Source organism: Falco peregrinus, chromosome 1 (assembly GCF_023634155.1).
Source record: "Falco peregrinus isolate bFalPer1 chromosome 1, bFalPer1.pri, whole genome shotgun sequence".
In the NCBI taxonomy this organism is placed as follows: Eukaryota; Metazoa; Chordata; class Aves; order Falconiformes; family Falconidae; genus Falco; species Falco peregrinus.
In genome coordinates, this window is record NC_073721.1 from 85,973,073 (window position 1) to 85,992,660 (window position 19,588).

At 41.6% G+C, this 19,588-nt stretch overlaps 1 long non-coding RNA gene across 2 annotated transcripts in view; it reads right to left on the minus strand.

The window, feature by feature from the left end:
• Nucleotides 1-19,152, minus strand: part of LOC114013426 (uncharacterized) — a 56,205-nt gene extending 37,053 nt beyond the window's left edge. The window contains exon 1 of one of the 2 annotated variants that reach the window (XR_008745441.1): nucleotides 18,511-19,152. This is a non-coding gene — a long non-coding RNA (uncharacterized LOC114013426). The remainder of the gene's footprint in view (nucleotides 1-18,510) is intronic. The other variant, XR_008745440.1, reaches the window with a different exon arrangement.
• Between the last annotated feature and the right edge of the window lie 436 nt (nucleotides 19,153-19,588).

Below are 19,588 nucleotides of genomic sequence, written 5' to 3' on the forward strand. Positions count from 1 at the left end.
ATGTGATTCTTCTGTGACTGTCACAGTGGGCCTCTTGCCAGCACAGTTCTGCTTTTGCTGAGGGATGTTTAAGGCAGCCCCACACAGCAACAGTGACTGTCACCTTCATTTGCAGCCCCATCCCCAACACAAACTCTGGGACCTTCCTGTGGAACTTCACCTTGGCCCTGCCACTTCATCATGCAATCCCTCCTTGCAGAAGGCAGGAAACAGTGGGGGAGAAAAAAGTGGGGGAAAGAAGAGAGACATGCCTGCCCCCCCCCCCCCCCCCCCCCCCCCCCCCACCTTCCCCAAACCCTGCTGGGAAGACTCCTAATCTTCCATACTAGCCATTATTAAACATTTTGACCTATCAACACTATTGCTAATCCTTGACATCCTGATGTAATCTGTAATCTCCTAGCTCTGCCCCCTGCACAGAGCTCTGGTGGTCATCCAGCTGTCCTTCCCTTGCCCAGGCCCTGCATCTACCTCGGATGCTGCCGAGCCCTCCCTGCCTCTCCTCCACCCTGCCTCAGCAGCCAACGCCCCAGGTACCCTTGGAACAGCAAGCCTGAGTGTTGCTGACCCTACTGAAAAGCTTTGTGCTGACTCTGACCTCGCCCTCCCAGATTTCTTCTTTAAAACATAAGTAACAATATGTATTTCTTTGGCTTTACGTCTCTTTGGGTCGAAGAACAGCTTTGGAAGGTAATGCATTTTTAATCAAGGGTAGAAAATTGACAAACCATTTGTAGATATAGCTGCAATATTTTTCTCTACCTTTCTAAGCTTTTTTGGTGTTTTTTTTTCTGCACGGTAACTTTAACAGATGTTTTCACAGCTATATACACATTGATACACTAACTAGAAAGAATAATCCTCTGGAAGAAAAGAATATTAAAAATGAGATTCATAAAATTAGGACAGGTTTACAAATCTTTCTCTCCCCACTGTTTATATGAAAGGAAGAGATGATAAAGATACAGAGAAACCTGCATTTTGAACACGGAACAACAGAGGCTGTCCCTAGAACCGTACTTGTCCTGGGGCTATTCCTTTCCATTTCTGCATATCAGTGTAACCTCACGGACTTCAGCAGAAATCACATCTGCTTGCATCAACTGAATATCTAGTCCCTGACTTCTGTGCTCAGCCAGATTCCCTTCACAACTGTATCAGTATAACTCTGTTAACTTATTTGGAAACACATTTGTTCAACTGAGCATATAGTAGCCCTACTGTATTTATTCTTCCACCTGTTAGGGAAATAAAAATATTTCTATTTTTCCCCCACTATGTTTTCAAAGCTATTTTGTTTTCAATGCTTTTTTCCCAGTTATCTAGCTAGAACATGAGGAACCTGGCTCCACTTCACAAGCACGCAGCAAGTCTGTGGTTGTTTCCAAGGGTGCTGGAACAGAACTAAAGCCCTTTGTCCAGCTCTTAAATTTACCTGTCAGCAATCACCTGCTCACCTTTGACTGTGTTGAAAATACATGTTCAAAGATAAAGATGCATCTTACTTAAAATTCAGAAAGAAACACCACAAAAGAGGAGCACAGGTTACTAGGTTGCTTGCCTGTCCTCCTGCGCCAAGCAGAGCGCGCTCCCATATACTTTGATCACAGATACACAAATGCAGGTAATGTCAAGTTGGTGCTTGAATCTAAAAGCTGATCATAAATAAATCTGCTGCACAACACAGCTCTACAGTTATCCTCCTGCTACATGGGAGCCCAGCCTAGTTACGAGCCAGTGCAGGACTTTGATGGAGACAGATTTCTTGCTTTCCTTACAGACTAAATCAGGCTTAGCAATTCATTCACATAGAAGGCAGATTTGGTATTCATCATAAACCAAATGCTTACAAAGAACAAAACATTTCCTTTTAACTTATCCCACCTCCTCCCAATGGGGCCCATGCGCTGGTATCTTGGCTGTGCAGAGCACATGCACTAACCGTGAGTGGTTATGTTCTTGCTGATTAACCAGATTGGTAATAGAGGAGGAGTCAAGATGAATGGCTGCTTTCCTGCCACCGTCTTTCAATCATCTGGAAATCTAATTTGTATCTCATCTGGCAGGCAAGCAGCCATCTGCTCCAAGGATATGCTCCAAGGGCAGCTGCCAAACGCTGAGCAGGCTTTCTGCCATAGGAAAAACTAATTGCCTTTATTGGACTAATACAGGTTGGGAGCTAACATATAGGATGTTTCGCTACTAAAGAAATACAAAGTATGGGGTTTTAAAAATGTAGCTAAGAATTAGATTAACTTCTGTAAGAGCTAGGCCTTTCAAATGACTGACATTGACCCATGTCGGATTGTGACTCAGAGTTGTATGGGCCAGAGCAGCAAACCAGAAGGCTGTCAGCCCCACAGGACTATTTCTGCCCTATAAAAGGTAATGCTTGTGTGAAGATGCACCATGCCTAATCTGCAGCCACGATGCCAATGGAAATGGATTAGCTGCACACAGAACATAGGCAGCTTGAAAACATCACATCTCATGAGAGCACTATGTGGTCTACATCTTCTATCACCTTATTTTGGAATTTCCAGTCTCAACCAGATCAGAGAGGGAAATGTTCTTGGTATTGCAATGCCATTTTTTTAAGATTCTTAAAATATTTCTATTCTGTACCAGAATGATACTAGATCTTTAAAGGGAGAGAAGGGGGTGGGGGTGGGGGGGTGGGGGTGGAGTGGAATGCTCTCTGAAATAGTTATCACATAGTTAAGTTGGTCATATGCAACAAGCATGCAAAACTCAAGCAATTATTGCAGTCAATCCTCTCAAACCCTCCCCACAATTTTTCCTGCTTTTGAGAACATTCTTGGTAAGTTTGATCAGAACTGATACATTTCCAGAAATTTCTAGTTGTGATAAATGGAGTATTTTTCCAAGGAAACTGCAGGGGGTAGGAGAAAGTGGGGGAGGATGCAGGGGAAATAACCAGTTTTAATCACAACACAATCACCGGTCTAAAAATCCTGTTTATGCGTAGGGGAGATATCCAAGAGGTCACCTGCCATAGCTTTTTCCACAAATACTGCTTCATTGCCACATGTCATCAGCCTTCCCCTCACTGCTTTTTCCAAACGCAGCAACCGCTGCCCTCATGACTGTGTAAGACACCTAACCAGTCTAACAAAGCAGGGTAACTGAAAAGCATTGCTCTGCATTTGTTCAGTGTTGTGGCTGATGCCACTTGGAATAAGCAGGAACCAGATTACAGACTAAACTGTTCACAAAACATCTTGCTCTCCGAATACTCCTCTCAAAATAATACTACCAAAAAATCTAGGTGGGCAGTTCTAGGACCTGCCATCTTTTACTTGTCATGGCAAGAGATTCAACATGGTTATTCACGGTACACTTGCAAAATCATGGGCGACTTGTAGGCAGAGAAAATGACACAAAGATATAAAGGACGCTTCATTTCACGTGTCCATTGAGTCTTAGTCTCACTTTTAAGAGAGCTGAGTGATGTCACCCATGACAAATATAATCCTAGCCTTTTCTGTCCAAAAAGAACAAAGTACCATTTTCTTCCCTATGGGATCCCTAAAAGCAATACAGGCAGGTTTTCTGCATTGCTAACCTGAAGAAGGTTTGAAGCAGACCTTACAAATAAAGGAATCTCTCCTTCTATCTTTCCCCTAATTTCCTCCATGATAGAAGGGCTACTAACCATCAGACCTGAAACTACAAGTTTTAGAAATATGAGTACATGTTCTGTTGGCATGATTTCATGCTAACACAAACACTCCATACTACTCTACCACCTTTCATTATTCATTCTGATATAATTCCTTTACTGAAAAAAGAAAAGGTGTGGAAAGAAGAGGGAAAGGGTAATGGGGACAAGAAGAGAAAACCCTGAAGAGTTTAAAATCCCCACAAAGCTATTTGCCAGGAGTAGGTTTGGGTGAAGGGGCAGAGGGGAAGGAGGAGGAGGATTGGTGAGAGTTAAATCAACAAATTGTGAAAAGTAACGCTAAAATTGATGTGACTTTCTATTATTCATGCTACACAGATATAATCTAAAAATTAAAACTTTAGTTTCTCATTCCTGTATTTTCTTCTTGGAAATTTATTTCTACCACTCATCTTCACATGGCTCTTTATTCCAGTATTTCTAGATTTTAGCCTACAAATTAATTTGTGTTGTATGTGTTCTGTTTAAATGAAGGACTATAAAGATTCAGAGGTAACAATAAGAATTGCATATACACGCATTGCTGTTTTATCTGCTCAGATCCTCTGGCAGCTGCTGACGTGTGGGTGGTATTTGCTGTTCTTGTTTTCCCTTGCTGTACTATACATAGACCCTAAAACCTTGGGGTACCTCATTCACTTTGCTATGACTCTGCAAGACCCAGTGGATGGTTCTTGAAAAACTCAGTGTAGGATTAGGGATCAAATTATAAATCCTTGTGAGTAATAAACTGGAAGTGTCTGTAAAATGCCATACATCTCTGCAGCACTCTTGTGATAATAATAAAACCACTTCTCAGAGGAGAAAAGGAAAGTATGAACTATCTCTTTAAAGCAGCTGATCTGTCAGTCTCAAAAAAGGTTAGGGAAGGATACAGGTTAAAAAAAACACAAAATCAAGGGAAAAACCCCCACAAAACAAACAAAAAACCCGGAAAAAACCCAACAGTAAATGTCACAGCGATATTTCCTGGAAGAGACATGTAAATGTTATTTATCGTGCCAAATACACTTCCAAAGCAGATGTCTTCCACAACCTATTTTACCCAGCCACATCAAAATAAAATAGCTGCAGTTTCAGCCTTCCAGGCAGTATTACCATTCACAGCACAGGTCTCTGTAAGGCCAGTTCATCCCAGCACAAGAAGAGCAATTTGGCTTTTTTCTCTACACTGCCCTTCAGCCTTCTCTCAGCTGTATCAGCTATACAGCATGCCCAGTTTATCACAAAGCACAGCTGTCTGAGGCACTAAGAACGAGCCCTTATACGGGACATCCTGACCTCCACCTTTATGCACAGACCTCTCTAAAATGTTTGTTACCCTAGACTCTCCTACCAGAGGCACTCAGGCTTGCTCTGCCTTTTCCTTTGGTATTGCAAGCTTTGGAGAGTTTGGGGTTTGGGTTCAGGCCCAAAAGCTTTGGTACCAAGTGTAGAAGTTTGTCAAAATAACGTGAATCTTCAAATAAATGTGATATGTTTATCTGGCAAAGATGTGACAGACAACTAGCAGATTCATTTCACTGTGCTTCCTTTTACCCCCTACCCCTTATCTATTTATATACATAGACCGTATAGATCTTAGGACAGAGATATGCACAACTTGAACATTTTTACAGAGCCCTGAGAAGTAGTAGACTTGAGTGACAAAGAAGCACTCTTCAGCAAAAAAAGACTGCTTCTTCAGGGAAATTTTCTGGAGGAAAATTTTGGAAGGTACACAGATCTACAGCTTTTGTTCAGTAAAGTCTAAACAAAAAAAAAAAACCTGAGCCAAGCTGCTGCAAAACAAAACCACTGATTTTTTTTTGCAAGTAGAATCACCCATTCAGTTTTGGATGAGTTCAACATTAATCTACATTGTTTGAGTGTGCTGCCTCAGTGACAGATGACCTTAGCTTAGGGTCCTGTTTCTCCTCTGCTGCCCAGACGTCTTGCACATCTCCTGCTCCTCTGCCCTCCTGAGGAAGTACAAGACAGAAGTGAGATGCCAATAGTTATGGGGCACTTCCCAGGAGCTGAGGCTAACTACTGAGTCCAGCCTTTAGACCTAAGGGAGTTCAATCAGCTGAATACAAACCCCCTTGATATTTCACATTTACATTTCAAGTTTGGCCAAGAGTTAAAAAATAAAAATAAAATCACAAAACTAGTCTCTCCCCAGAAGAGCAAGTCAATTTACAAATAGTTCTACTTAAGAACAATGATGAAGCTACAGGATCTCACTTGCCAGAACATGTTACTGCCATATATACTATTAATACATTACAGCCTCTCAACTTCTAAAGTTTGTCTTCTTGACTGAAATCCAGTTGCTACATACATCTACAAGCAATTAACCCTTGAAATTAAAATCAGACAGCACCACCAATAACAGGAAGAAGTTCATCTGTCCACAGCTAAGAAGCTTCAAGATATGTTGCATTCTCAAGGTCTTGAGCTGAACTGTGCACCGCTTAATAATCCTTTAATTGGAATAAAGGTCTCATAGCCAGTGTCAGCACACATCCAGGCACTGTTACAGCACCAGAGAGCACCACTGCCCCGGGAAACTGTGGGGTTTTTTTCTTTACCACGTCAACAGAACACTTTAATCTACAATTGAGAAACAGTGGAGAAGCTGTTACACCAGATCTGTTGCCCTCTCTGTGGGCGACCTCTATCACATATTCTCAAAAAGCAGTCTGTTGCCTCTCCACTCCCCTGCTCCTCCACCCCCACCCGCCGCCTTTTTTTTTTTTCTTCTTTTAATACAATAACGACCCATGCACAGTACAACAAAGTCCCAATACAGCAAGGGATGTATGCAGCACTGGGTACAAAGTGTCTTTCAATCTGATTAGACTGTTTTTCATTCTCTCCTCTACAAATGCCTCCTCTCTATCTTAATATTATTCCCTTCAGCTTTGCTTGAGCCCGTTAGCTTACACTCCAATTTGGAAAACATAAAATATATCCTGAATTTAGCTCTAAGGAAAGATCAAAGGCTCCAGAGACTCAACTCCTCTGTTTAGAGTCCAAACTACACAACTGCATAACACTCACACACAGGGCTTCTCACATGTGCATTGGTGCTGCTGTTGTAGAGGCCAAAAGGAGAGGAGAAGGGAACAAAAGTTTCTACGGGCAGTTCAGTCCTTTAGCACAAGGTGTTGGGCTTTAGATTTTCAGCTTTTAAGGGGGGTTTTGCAACACAGGCTCCAGTCCAGCCTTAGCTAGGCTCGAGTCATCCAACCATTTTACAGACACCATTGAGCTGCCATCACAAGGCAATATAGTTTATGTTTAAGACTGCAGGTATGTATTATGCTAAGAAATAGAGCACATTCATCGTTTTAAAACGTCAGAAACAACTCATTTCAGTTCAGTCAGAAGGGCACTGACTGCAGCACAGCATTGGTCATACTGTAATATCAAGGAACATTTCCAAGAAAAATGGTTAACTCCCTCTAGTTCTCTCTCCTTCTATTAACCAACAATTTCAATTTCTTCTGTGCTAAGTAGCCATATTTAGTTTCATCATCCCACACATAACATGCATGGTTACAAGCTGAACATGAGACTTTCAGATGACTGAGATGTGGCAACAGAATTTCTCCAAACGTCTTTTCTCTCTTGACCTCTAGCTTAGCTGCATGTTTCATGTCAAGAGCTATGCACACAAGGAAAGATTTGTCTCCAGGTGTCTCAGAGCTTATCCCTCAGAATTATTGATGTGGCATGTTGTAAGGGAGGACTTTGGGTTGCCCTTGCACTGTCACTCAGGTGGTCTGTCACCACAAACAAGCTAACTTAGAAGACCTGCTTGGGCATTCTGGAATGTGCACCCTGATGTTGTGCCCAGCCTGTGGCAAGTGAATACAGCCAAATATTTACATCAGTGATATGTACTGATCACTGTACTCCTCCACGCAAAAGAAAATTTTGCATATATCTTTCAAGATACACTTGTTTTCCAGAGATGCAGAGGTATTTATCATCAATTAGGAGAGAGTAAAGTATCAAGAACAGTACATTTTTGAGTCTGCAACTACAACAAATAGAGGGCTGCAGAGCTAGCTTTGGGCAAGCTGAAATATGGCCTCGCCTTTTGGATACCAATCACAAGATGAAAGTGTTTGGATGAGGTCATAAAGCAGCCAGTGAAACCCTGTAGATCTACTGCCAGCTGGTTTCACAGAACTCAGATTTGAATAACTTTGCTAAGGCTGAGAAAATTACCCTCAGTATGTCACAGGCTAAGGTCAAGATCTGCAGTACTGAAAAGAGAAGTTGAATAGATATGGATATACAACCCTGCTCCGCTCCATTTTTTATGAGAAACCCCACTGAGGGAGGATTTCCTATTGCACAGGATCTCTCTCATCATTAATAGAATGGGCCAAAGGACTATCAGAACAGTCCAATTCACTCCAACTTTCAGAGAGTATATCAAGTGAAGGCATTACATGCTTTTGTCAAATCAATCCAGACACCACAGAAATGCTGATGCTCCTCACTACGCTGAACTGGACTGGCTGTGAATACTGCAGGGGATCCACATCTAAGCAGCTGTCCTCAGGAGTTTTCAGGCAGAGCCACGACCAGGGTATGTAGGCGACCAACTACAATCTGAGGTAGCAGTTTCCCAGGAAGAGGTAAGAGAGAAATGCCAGTATCTGTCATGAAGTGAAATCATCCTTCATCTAACCAAGTGCATGCTTGCGGTCTCCTTAAGACATGAGGGACTCCAAGGAGGTGAGTGAATAGAAAAGAAGAATAGGTAACAGCAATTCACTTACAAAAATAAGAGCTTTAGCATAACTTCAGTATAGCCCCAATACTGAGGGAAGGCATTTCAGAGCTTCACTGACTATTAACTAATTAGGGATCATTAAGAACCATGATAAATTGTTTCTGCTCTAGTCACATCAATGACAGCAACTAAAAATGCATGACAGATAATTAAATGAAGAATACAAACATTCCATATACATAGCAAGACTCAGGCTATGTTCTGTAAGAAGTGTTCTACCAAAGGTTTGCAAAACTTAGTACTATTGAACACAGATCTCACATCCTGGAGAAGCAACTGGGAGTGTTTATGTAAGTAGGGGATCTCCTCAGCCTTCCTCTTGAATTGCATCTAAGTCTATGACATTCATGTTTCTGGATATCAGAAGCATCACTGAGAAATCTATCATATTTATTAGAGAAAATTTTAATCTTTGTAGCATTTGTATCCAGTCAAGTCTTGGTATCTGGGTCCGAGAAAGGTAATTGCTGCTCTGAATTGAGGCGGCAAGACACCTTTAAGACTATGTCCTTCATTTTTCCCTGCCACTGTTCTCAAAGCTCAAATCTCATTTCTCTTGACATTGACGATGACATAACATTAATGCAACAGTTTCTCTAGCAGCTTAGAGCAATCTTGTTAATGAGTCTGACAGTGACAAGACTCAACAATGCCTGAACACCACCAAAACTATCCGGAACCCTGAACTAATACACTGTTTCACTTGATGGAGTTTAATACAAATTAGACACCAGAATTTGTGGCTAACATTTTACATAAGTACATCTCTTACGCCAGCTTTGAGTAAATGATCACTCGGAAGCAGACAGCAAGTATTAAACAGCAGAAGGTTTTAACCACAGAATAAAGTATTACAAGAATTCTTGTAAATTCTTGATGAGGGGTTGAGAACCACAGTGCACTCTCCTGCATGGCCTGTCAACACAAAGCCAGAAACCTGTTGGAGATGGCTGACAGTTGCATCGCCTTTTGTTTGAAACATTCATTAGAACTACTGAGCGTCCGAGTCAAACGTTGGCCTTCTCAAATAGTCAAATGCTTTTCAGAGTATGGGAAGCAGATACTGGATATGGTATTTGATGTGCTTATACCAACCAATCAGTACTAAAGATTTATTTTCTAGTAAAAGAAATCTATTCATATATGAAAGAGGTACACAACTTCACTATGTTGAAAGCAGCTGTAACATGACAGACTACATCTTTATCAGCATTGAATCCAATATGAGTTTTTAGTCAGCTTACATGGGAGATCACAAAACACTAAAACCAAAACACATACACACCCCTATGGTGCAAGACACGAGGATGGCAATTCACTATGCAAACTGTTTTTCTTTGAACACTAAAGGAGTTTCCCATGGAAGTTACTGGCTGGTGAAGTTTATGTTGTTGTGCTCACTTTCTGACCATCTTCATTCAATAAACACATTTAAGGTTTCTCTGAGGAGGTAAGGAAATTCTGCCTGAAGGCCTGTAAAGATGCTTAGACTACACAGAGCTTTATTACAGGTAGAGTTGAGACAAGCTGATTTCAGGATGACCTGAGCCTTTCTGGTGTCTATAATCACCAGACTCCAACTACTTGGCTTGAAGCATTTTTGTTCCCCTTGAGCTGAATTATTTTGGAAATTTTCAGTCACATTGTTTCACCCATTTCTGAAAACAGTACCAGTGGAACAGCTGTTTGGCGTCTATTAAAATCCAAGATGAGATAGGAGTACAAATTCCTGCTTTCCTGTATCACGCTGAAAAGAGCCTTCAAGACACATGCGGTTACCTTTCTATTGCACTGAGCACTGGTAAAGTCTCATTAGAAATATTTCTACCCATTTGAGGGAAGAATGATAAAATCGAGCCAAAGAACATCCAGATAGAGAGAAAGGAAAATGATAGAAAGCTAAAATATGCCACCTATAAGAAGTAGGTTAGACAGCTAAGCACTGTACAGCCTTAAAAGGCTGAGGGAAGCCAAAAATCGTCATATATGTGAAACAGTGCTACGCGCCCGCCACCCCACCCCCCAAAAAACCCAACCCAATAATATGCTGTCAATGTCAGTTTATTTTTCTTGTCCTATCCATTATTGCCAGATGAATAATCGAGACAAAACACTTGGCAATTTTATTTTTATTTTGTTTTAAATGCTACGATAGCATGCTTAGGCTGCTTGGAAGATCTGCCATGAAGGATATTAAGAACAAGTTAGACAACCATGTCTAAGACTAGTAAAGGTATAGTTGATACCACCATATGATGCAAGACATCTCTCTTGTTTTCTTCTAACTACATAATTATTGATTATTTAACTGTCTACAGATCTAGATTCCAACTACATCTCCACATAGTCAGTTATTCTGCAAGTCAAACCCCTGGCTTCAGTATTTTCTAGGTGCCAAACACACAAAACTAGTAAATAATTCTTTATCAGACTTGATTAAAGGGGCCTTTAAAGGTCATCTAGTCCACCCCACCCCTGCAATGAGCAGGGACATCTTCTACTACATCAAATTGCTCAGAGCCCCGTCCAGCCTGACCTTAAATGTTTCCAGGGATGGAGCAGCTGCCACCTCTCTGGGCAACCTGTGGCAGTGTTTCACCACCCTCATAATAAAAAATTTCTTCCTTATATCTAGTCTAAATCTATGCTCTTTTAGTTTAAGGCCATGACCCCTTGTTCTGTTGGTAACAGGCCCCGCTAAAAAGTGTCCCCATCTTTCACACAAGCCCCCTCTAAGTCTGGAAAGGCTGCAATAAGGTCTCCCTGGAGCCTTCTCTTCTCCAGGGTGAACAAACCCAGCTCTCTCAGCCTGTCCTCATAGGAGAGGTGTTCCATCCCTTCCATATTTTTGTGGCCCTCCTCCAGACCCGCTCCAACACATCCATGTCTTTCCTGAATTGAGGGCTCCAGAGCTGGACACAGTCCTGTATGGGAGAGGAGGATGGAGACCGTCTGATTGTTACCAATGGGAAGTAAGAAAACAGCTGGGTCTTATGAAGGAAAGTAAGAAAGAAAAAAAATGTTTATCTGGCCAAAAGGTGTTTGCACGTTTATAACCATATATAGCTATGCAACTGCATGAACAGCTTCCGCCCTGAACCTGGTGGAACATACAGCTGGAATTTGTATCCAGGCTTAGAGATATAACTTCTTTACACAATAAAGTGTCTCTGGTTACACCACAACCCGAGTCCGTGCCTTAATACAGCACAGTCTGGCAGGTGTGGTCTCACCAGAGCAGAGGGGCAGAAGCACCTCCCCTGACCAGCTGCGCAGGCTGCTTGGGATGCAGCCCAGGATACAGTTGGCTTTCTGGACTGTGAGTCTACGTTGCCGGCTCACATCCAGCTTTTCATCCACCAGTACCCTCAGGTCTTTCTCAGCAGGGCTGCTCTCAGAATCCCTTCATCCTCCAGCCTGTATGGGTACCAGGGGATGCCCTGACCCAGGTGCAGGACCTTGCACTGGGCCTTGTTGAACCTCATGAGGCTCACACAGACCCACTTCTCGAGCTGGTCCAGGTCCCTCTGGATGGCCTCCTGTCCCTCAAGCATGTCAACTGCACCGCTCAGCTTGGTGTCATCTGCAAACTTGCTGAGGGTGTACTTGATCCCACTATCTATGCTGCTGTTGAAGATATTAAACAGTACTGGTCCCAATACAGACCCTATATATACACACTTTGCCTGCTGCAGCAACACTCCTTTACTATACCCCTAATTCATCCCTACATTAGATAGCTGCTGTGCACAGGCTGATGCAATACCGTACAGGGGGAACAATGTTATGATAAATGCAATTAAGGATTACACTGTGAAAGATACATGTTTACAGGTGAATTAAGGTTGCACAGCCACACTTCATTCTGGAAATATTTCTGACAGTTCTGGCCATGCAACCTTAGCAGTATTATTTAACCAGGCTGTTGCTGCACATTTGAGGTACTGTTACCATGCAGCCAGTTTACAGTTCCTGTTCTTCTCTGACTGACTTGAAAATTTCTCACTCTGGTGGAAAACAGAGAAAATCATCTGCTTCCCAGTTCCAGGATTATTTGCTTGAAGGGTAATTTGGCCTCTCTCATGGCCTGTTCTTTACCGAGATGATACCCAGAGAATTGTCTTGGTAGTGCCCAGTTGTTTATAGGATTTTGCAAGATTATATCCAGTTATTTCCTCCCCGTCCCCATAAAGTTCTTGATTTCTCTTCCTTCTCCTTCTCCACAGAAGGATTTAAGAGGACCGTTTCTGAAAGGATTAAGGCTAAACTTCTCAATATTTGTGAAGGCAGTTTGCTTAAGACAGAGAGATGAAACATGTGCATCAGAAACCAGATTCAAATGAAAATAACAGTATTTACACCCCTGACACACACAAAAAGGAAGAGCTGGGACTACAGTTTTTTTCTGATAAGTAAGTGATCTAACCCAGCATTCAGTTATGGAGGGTTCTTTGCAAAGCCCCGCAAAGATAAGCAGCAAGGGAGAGAAACAGAATGGAAGAAGGATCAAGGAGAGCGTTGTTGTGCATGAACGGAGGATATCAAGGGTTAGCTACAGTGGAGAGCCCTAGCAGGAGTTGGGTAGAGCTGAAAATAGGCCGAGGGTTAAATGCTGAAGCCAGTTGTCAGCAATACCTGCACAGAAGCACTGACATCCACAGCAATAACAAGCTCATGACATGCTGTTGCCCCAGAGGCAGCCTTACAGAGGCACTCCTACCTACACCATCACAGTTGTCAGAAATGGGCTCTACTAGAAATGTCCATAGTTTCCTATTAGAAGCGCACACTACAGTAGTTAAACAGGGAATGACACATTTAGTTCTCTATTGCACTGCTCCCTCCAGACAAAGCAAGCTTTAAATGCAAGTGGTCAAGCCTTTATCGCTGTAGGAATTGGGCGGAGGTGGGGATTACAGGCAATAACACCAAACAGCAGCACATTCATGTTTTTAATCAAGTATTTGAATTGTTATTTGCAAATCATTAAGAGCAAGAATCAATAGCTTTTAATGGCCAGAGCAGCCACTGTGCTCTTTTCCCAACTTGTGGTATGCAGACTGTCACCATACACAGGGCAGTAATACCCTCTGGTTATAACACAACAGAGAGGAGGTGCTGACAGCTAGGGAGGCACTGCACAATTTCAAAAGCGCCTATGAATGTAAACTACTGAGTTTAGGGGTAACCATCACAAAATTACAGAATGCCTGGGGTTGTAAGGGACCTCTGGAGATCATCTAGTCCTGCTAAAGCAGGTTCTCCTAGAGCAGGTTGCAGAGTTGTGTCCTGGCAGGTTTTGAACATCTCCAGGAAGGAGACTCCACAACCTCTCTGGGCAGCCTGTTCTAGACATCACCTAAGGGTGATCCTACATGACTTCTTGTTCCAAGTATTTCACTGGCTCCAACCACCACAGCAATCTAAGGTTTTCCAACATGTAGGAGAGGAGGGCAGAGAATGTCTGAAGAGATATATATGAGAAGAAGATGGAGAATGTCTGACCGGGCAGGAGATGAGAGAACAGCTAGGTATTGTGAAGGAAAGAAAGAAAGATAAACATGGATATTGAGTAGCAAAAAGGTGTCTGCATGCTTGTAGAGATATATAGCTATGTAACTGCATGAATGGTTTCTGCCCTGAGCCTGGTGGTGCATACAGCTGGAATTTGTATCCAGGCTCAGAGATATAAATATGAGCTTCTCTGTACAATAAAGTGTCTCTGGCTGCTCCACAACCTGAGTCTGTGCCTTCACATGCCACACCAACACACAGCACCAGTGTTAATGTTATAATCAAACAGACCTCCAGCCAGTAGAGAGCACAGTAAGCAGGCACACAGCAGCCATGCACACTTTATACTTTCTAGATCAAAATAAGCACAAACTTTAAGTGAAACTCAAACACCCATTAAAGGAAGAGCAAAACCAAGCACAGCTTTTTCAAATCCAACTGTGGCAACACACAGGTTTGCATTTGCTTTATTCCAGCAGAATGCAAAAGCTACATGAGGAAAAGCATTTGAGAAGACAATTAGGTCTGAATAAAGGGAAAGGTAAAGAGTATTCTAAAGATTCTGTGCATGCCTTTAAAAAAAATAATAAATCTAATAACGTCACAGCAGTTCACACATCACTTTGATGATGCATAATTCCTATCTCTGCTCAGACTGCATGCACTCATTTTTTCCACTAAGTTTACAGCTGACTGTTTGGAAAGGTGATCTGAATTGACAGTGATTCCACTGCACAAATTGACAATGCTGTACTTCAATGTGTAACATATACACCTCTGAAAAGCATATGCAGAAGAAATACACACAGGTTCCTTCAGTTCAACCCTCAATAAATAGTGATACAAATGTAAAGTAGCAATTTTGTTCTATTTACTGGACAAATACACAGAAACATTGGGATGTTTTGTGGATGTGGTAAAGGAACTGCTGGTTTTGCAGATCATGTGGCTCTGTTTAGCCATAAAGGTGGTAGTGAAGGACCAATTTGAGCTCTTGAGCATTGCTAGATTATCCATATGACATTTCACAAGTCTTGACTTAGGCAGAAATATCTGGATGGCCACATTAATAGCAATAATAACCATATTACTCTTTGGCACACCTCTCTTCAATACATAACTTTATACTGAAATACAGTCATTTTGTTACACTGCCTTTGCTTTTGTCTGAAATATTCAAGCATCCAAACACCAGTAAAAAAAAAAAAAAGTCAGTGTCTTTTAATCTCCGTGCACTTTTAATGGTAACAATGGTTCATGTTAGGTCCCACTATGGTAGTTTATATTTGATAGCATATCAACTATAAAAAAAACCTAAAAAGAATCAGAATCTACAGAGCGCAGTTAAGTTTACATTTATTTTACTGTACTGTTTAAATATGGCACTGATTCTACACTGATTTTACACATCAATGATTGCTATAATTTATAATAGAAGAATATTAATAGGAATGAAAGTAAGTAAACAAGAATGCAATATGAACATTAGAAAAAAACCCCCACATTCCAAGAGTAGAAATATCTCCCAAGGGACACAGTGAAATCTTCCATCTCTTGATTCCTTTAACAGTAGGTTGGAAAAGCCCTGAGAAGCCATTACGGGAAAGACAGGGGAATCCTGCAATAGACTGTGGGAATGGTTTAACATGATCTGTCTACACCAATCTTTTCTGCCTTTAATTGAAGTAATTCTGTGGTGATCCTGTAGGCAAGATTATGGATGTAAGCATATTGTTGCTACAGCAATTAACACATAAATACTCAGCTCTGACATTTCTTATCAGCTAAGTATAAATTTCTGCCAGGCTGCTTCCCTGCAACATTTGGCAAATGAACCCAGTTTGTTCAGAAGGTAATTTATTGCACACTGGAGTTCAGTGGGTGTGATCACTGAAAAGGACAGATGAACAATCGACAGTTTGTGGAAATAATAGAAACAGCAACACATTTATACACACAGATGAAGATGACATCTCTAATGCAAACACTAGTAAGCAGGGCTTTTTTTATAACTACACAAATCACAAGGACTGATAAACCCAGGGGCCAGCACTCTCAACAGCAGGACCACAGATAGACAGCCTCCTCATCCCACAGCCAGATCGTTACCCCAGTAAACTGCATTTTTAAAATCATGAGTAAGCATTCTTCCGCTGAGAGATGTTTAGGCTGTCTACAATGCAGCTCAATGCAGGTTTAAACTAACTCATTTGGGCAGTGGTAGCTAAGCAGTTGTAACAACATGGACTGCACAAGTAACGTAAGAAACAGAATAAATCCTTAGGGAACCAGCACAGGGTGACTGCAGCTAACTTGACACCAACTTTGAATGAAGCATATGCATATTTGTATAAGCCTAGTGTCTGAGATGCATTTATAAGCTAAGAACCTTAGCCTAGGCTGATTTTCAGGGTGTCACATCAACTAGAGCGAGCTGCCAGTGGGCAGGCTCGTAACTTTGAAAAAGGGTGTCAACAAATTAAAAGTCCTGGTTATGCCAGTGATTTGTTACGCCACCTGCGAGCCATTTGGGTTTTTCTTATACTTGAGGTTCTTCTGGATAAAATATATTCCCACTTCTAACACAACTGCTTTTGGAAGCTAATTTTGCCCAGCGGGCACTCTGCGTGTGAAGTGTTGTGTTGCTGGTAAGTGCACAGCTGAAGTTGATTCAACTTGCTGTGAGAAAAAAACAAACTTGCATAAATGTTGTTACAGAACTTTTCAGTTCACAAACACACAGAAGCTTTGAAGAAAAAAATCACTTATAAAACTACCCAGAAGACAGCAGACTGTTCAAGGAACAGTCTTCATATAATGCAACCACCTGGTGCTGTGGCCTCATAAATTTACCAGGAGACAAATGCATTTCCTATTGTCCCTTGATAAATCTTTAAAAAAACATCTGGGTAATCTTTGCCAACCATCTTCAGAGCAACTCATTCCTTTTACTATTGCACCAACTGAAATGAGTATAACCAAAGGCAAAACGTGTTCAACAAGGCCAGAGGAATAACAGCGCACAAGATAGACAAGCCTGGAGCACGGCCCAGAAGCGATTAGCCTACAGGTTTGGCATGAGCAACCTTAGTTTATATGAACAGCCTAGAATTTAATAAAAGTAAGGCAAGCAGCAACATTTTTATTAACATTTCAGCTTTTTAAATATCTAAACAAAAAGTAGGCTTCAAAGACCACTTAATAGGGGCAAATGGGGAAAATGCTTTAAGCTAAGAAAGAAAACCAAACAGTAAAACAATTGAGACGCATTAAGCTACTAGGACATGGAACCACCAAAAATGTCTTTAGACACTGAAGAATCCTGCAGAGAGGACTCCCACTAGCATTAACTTATTTGATGGGAGTCTAAATCAAGACACAGGTCTCTAACAAGCTGTAACCCAGATCCAACAAGCATTCAAGTCAAAAGAGGAAGGGCCTTTCTTTAATTCCAGTAAAACTAGCCTTGACTGTTACTGCAGAACAGCCTGTAAGTAGAACTGACTTAAGTATTTTTAGCAATATTAAGTACCACTGGAGGAGGAGAAGACAGGGACAGGTTACTTTTGCTATCACAGCAGGTAGGAAAAAACTGGGATGAAAAGCAGCATTAAACATTTGAGAAAAGCTTTTTTTCTGTTACCTTTTTTCCCCTCGGTCAACTGTTGCTATCACCCTACCGACACCAACGCCTCTCTCAGCAGCAGCCACTGCCACTTTCACCAAGTCTAATGTGAGCATAAAGCCAAGTAGGCAGCCACCTTCCATTCTGCCTATGCCTAAAATTAGGGTTAGGTATAATAAGAAGAAAAATACAGGCAGAACTGCTATATTAAGGAAATAATTTGAAGAAAGGAGGCAGGAGGAGGAATAAAGAAGAACAGCAAAGAGATAATGAACTTGAAGCCCTAAGCTTTGCCTTTTGGAGTAATTAGGCTGCAAGTCTCAGGTTCATTTTCAGGCCCCGCTGAAGGCAATATTCAACTTCCAGCTGGGCCAGGATTTCTGGTTTCCTCACAATTTCTTACATATACCTTTTTCATCCAAAAAATGAACTTCCCCTTGACCAGGCTAGAAATGGTTGTCTTTGAAGACAAATCGACGAATGCAAGGCCAGAACAATACAACTTGACACAGGAAACACCCATTCACCAGGACTGACACACTAGGTCTACCAGAAGAGAAATTCAATGGCCATGTGCCCTCTAATACAGAGCAGCGGCAAGATAGTCATTTAAAACAGGATTAAGCATCACAGAAGATGTGCAAAACCAGCCACAACACATTAGCAAATTCTTAGCTTCTAGAAGAGAGTCAAAAATTCAGAGACAGTGATCCTTACACTTCAGTAATGTCACCATACAATTGCCTGTCCCAGGAGACAAGAGGACCTCAAGGCACTCACAGGATCAAGAGAAAGGGAATTTTGATTAAAAGAATATACTGATACACACAGTAGCTATCTGCAAAACATAAAAATAGTAAAGAAAGACCATACCTCAAATACTGCCCACTTGCTACATGACCAAGTTGAAACAGATTAGTAGTCTTTTCAGCACTTGACCTCAGCATGCTAACAGAGCTCAGGATTATCCAGCTTTCAAACTGAAAGAGGCAGAGAAATGCAAATCAGCTAAGCATGAGAAGCAGGTGTAGGTAATATGAAGTCACTATTAGACAGGGCTAGAGCAGACAGGTTCTCATTGGGTTATGGAAAGCTGGTCACCTGTCGGGAGAGGAGGAAGCTTTATTCTTTGCACCTGAGGGCTGAATATAACCCTCCTTGCCCCCCACCCCAGCCACATCGTGCCCCTTAGATCTGTGTTCTCCCTGTGTCTGCAAGAGACGTGCTATGTTATTTGCTTGGGTTTTTTTGCTTTTCCTGATATTGATCTGAGAGTGTTTGTGCATTTGTCTTTCCCGGCCCTCTAGAGGGTATTTTCTTGCAATTTAAGTATATATTGCTTTTGCTTTTAATGACCTTTTTTTGTGAGAAATGTGTTTTCTTCTGCAGCCTCCCTCTGTATTATACTGCTCTATTTTCTAACAAATATTTCTCAATAGGGTGTGAGATGATTTTTACTTTCCTTATACAAATTGCACATTCCAACTTGAGCTGAAGACATCACTTGCCAAGGAAAGCAGTGCATGAGGTCAATGTTCTCACAGAGCACTGTAAAGACAAACAAAACAGAAAAAACAAGGAACTGATGGTTATTCCCAGGAAAAGAACTTAATAAGCTGACCGCAACAGAATCAAACTGGAATCACATAGTCAGGACTTGGTTTAGGTCCTCAAGTAAAAAATCATACAAATGTTTCTGAGGCCTCATTAAGTGTTAGCTACTTCAATAAAAGCTGTGAAACAGAGTCAAGACATATTTTATGAATCAAATCTCCATAGGTTTACATTGTTTTCAAGGAGAAAGTCCCCACACCTGCAGGCAGTTAAGTCACAGTTTCAGTTCAGGTGAATATTAGACAAGGCCAGTGTGTTCAAGGGATGGTATGCAGCACCTCTGCACAGTGACTGACTTGCTCCTTTTCTGGACGAAGCTACAGAATAACTGAGATTG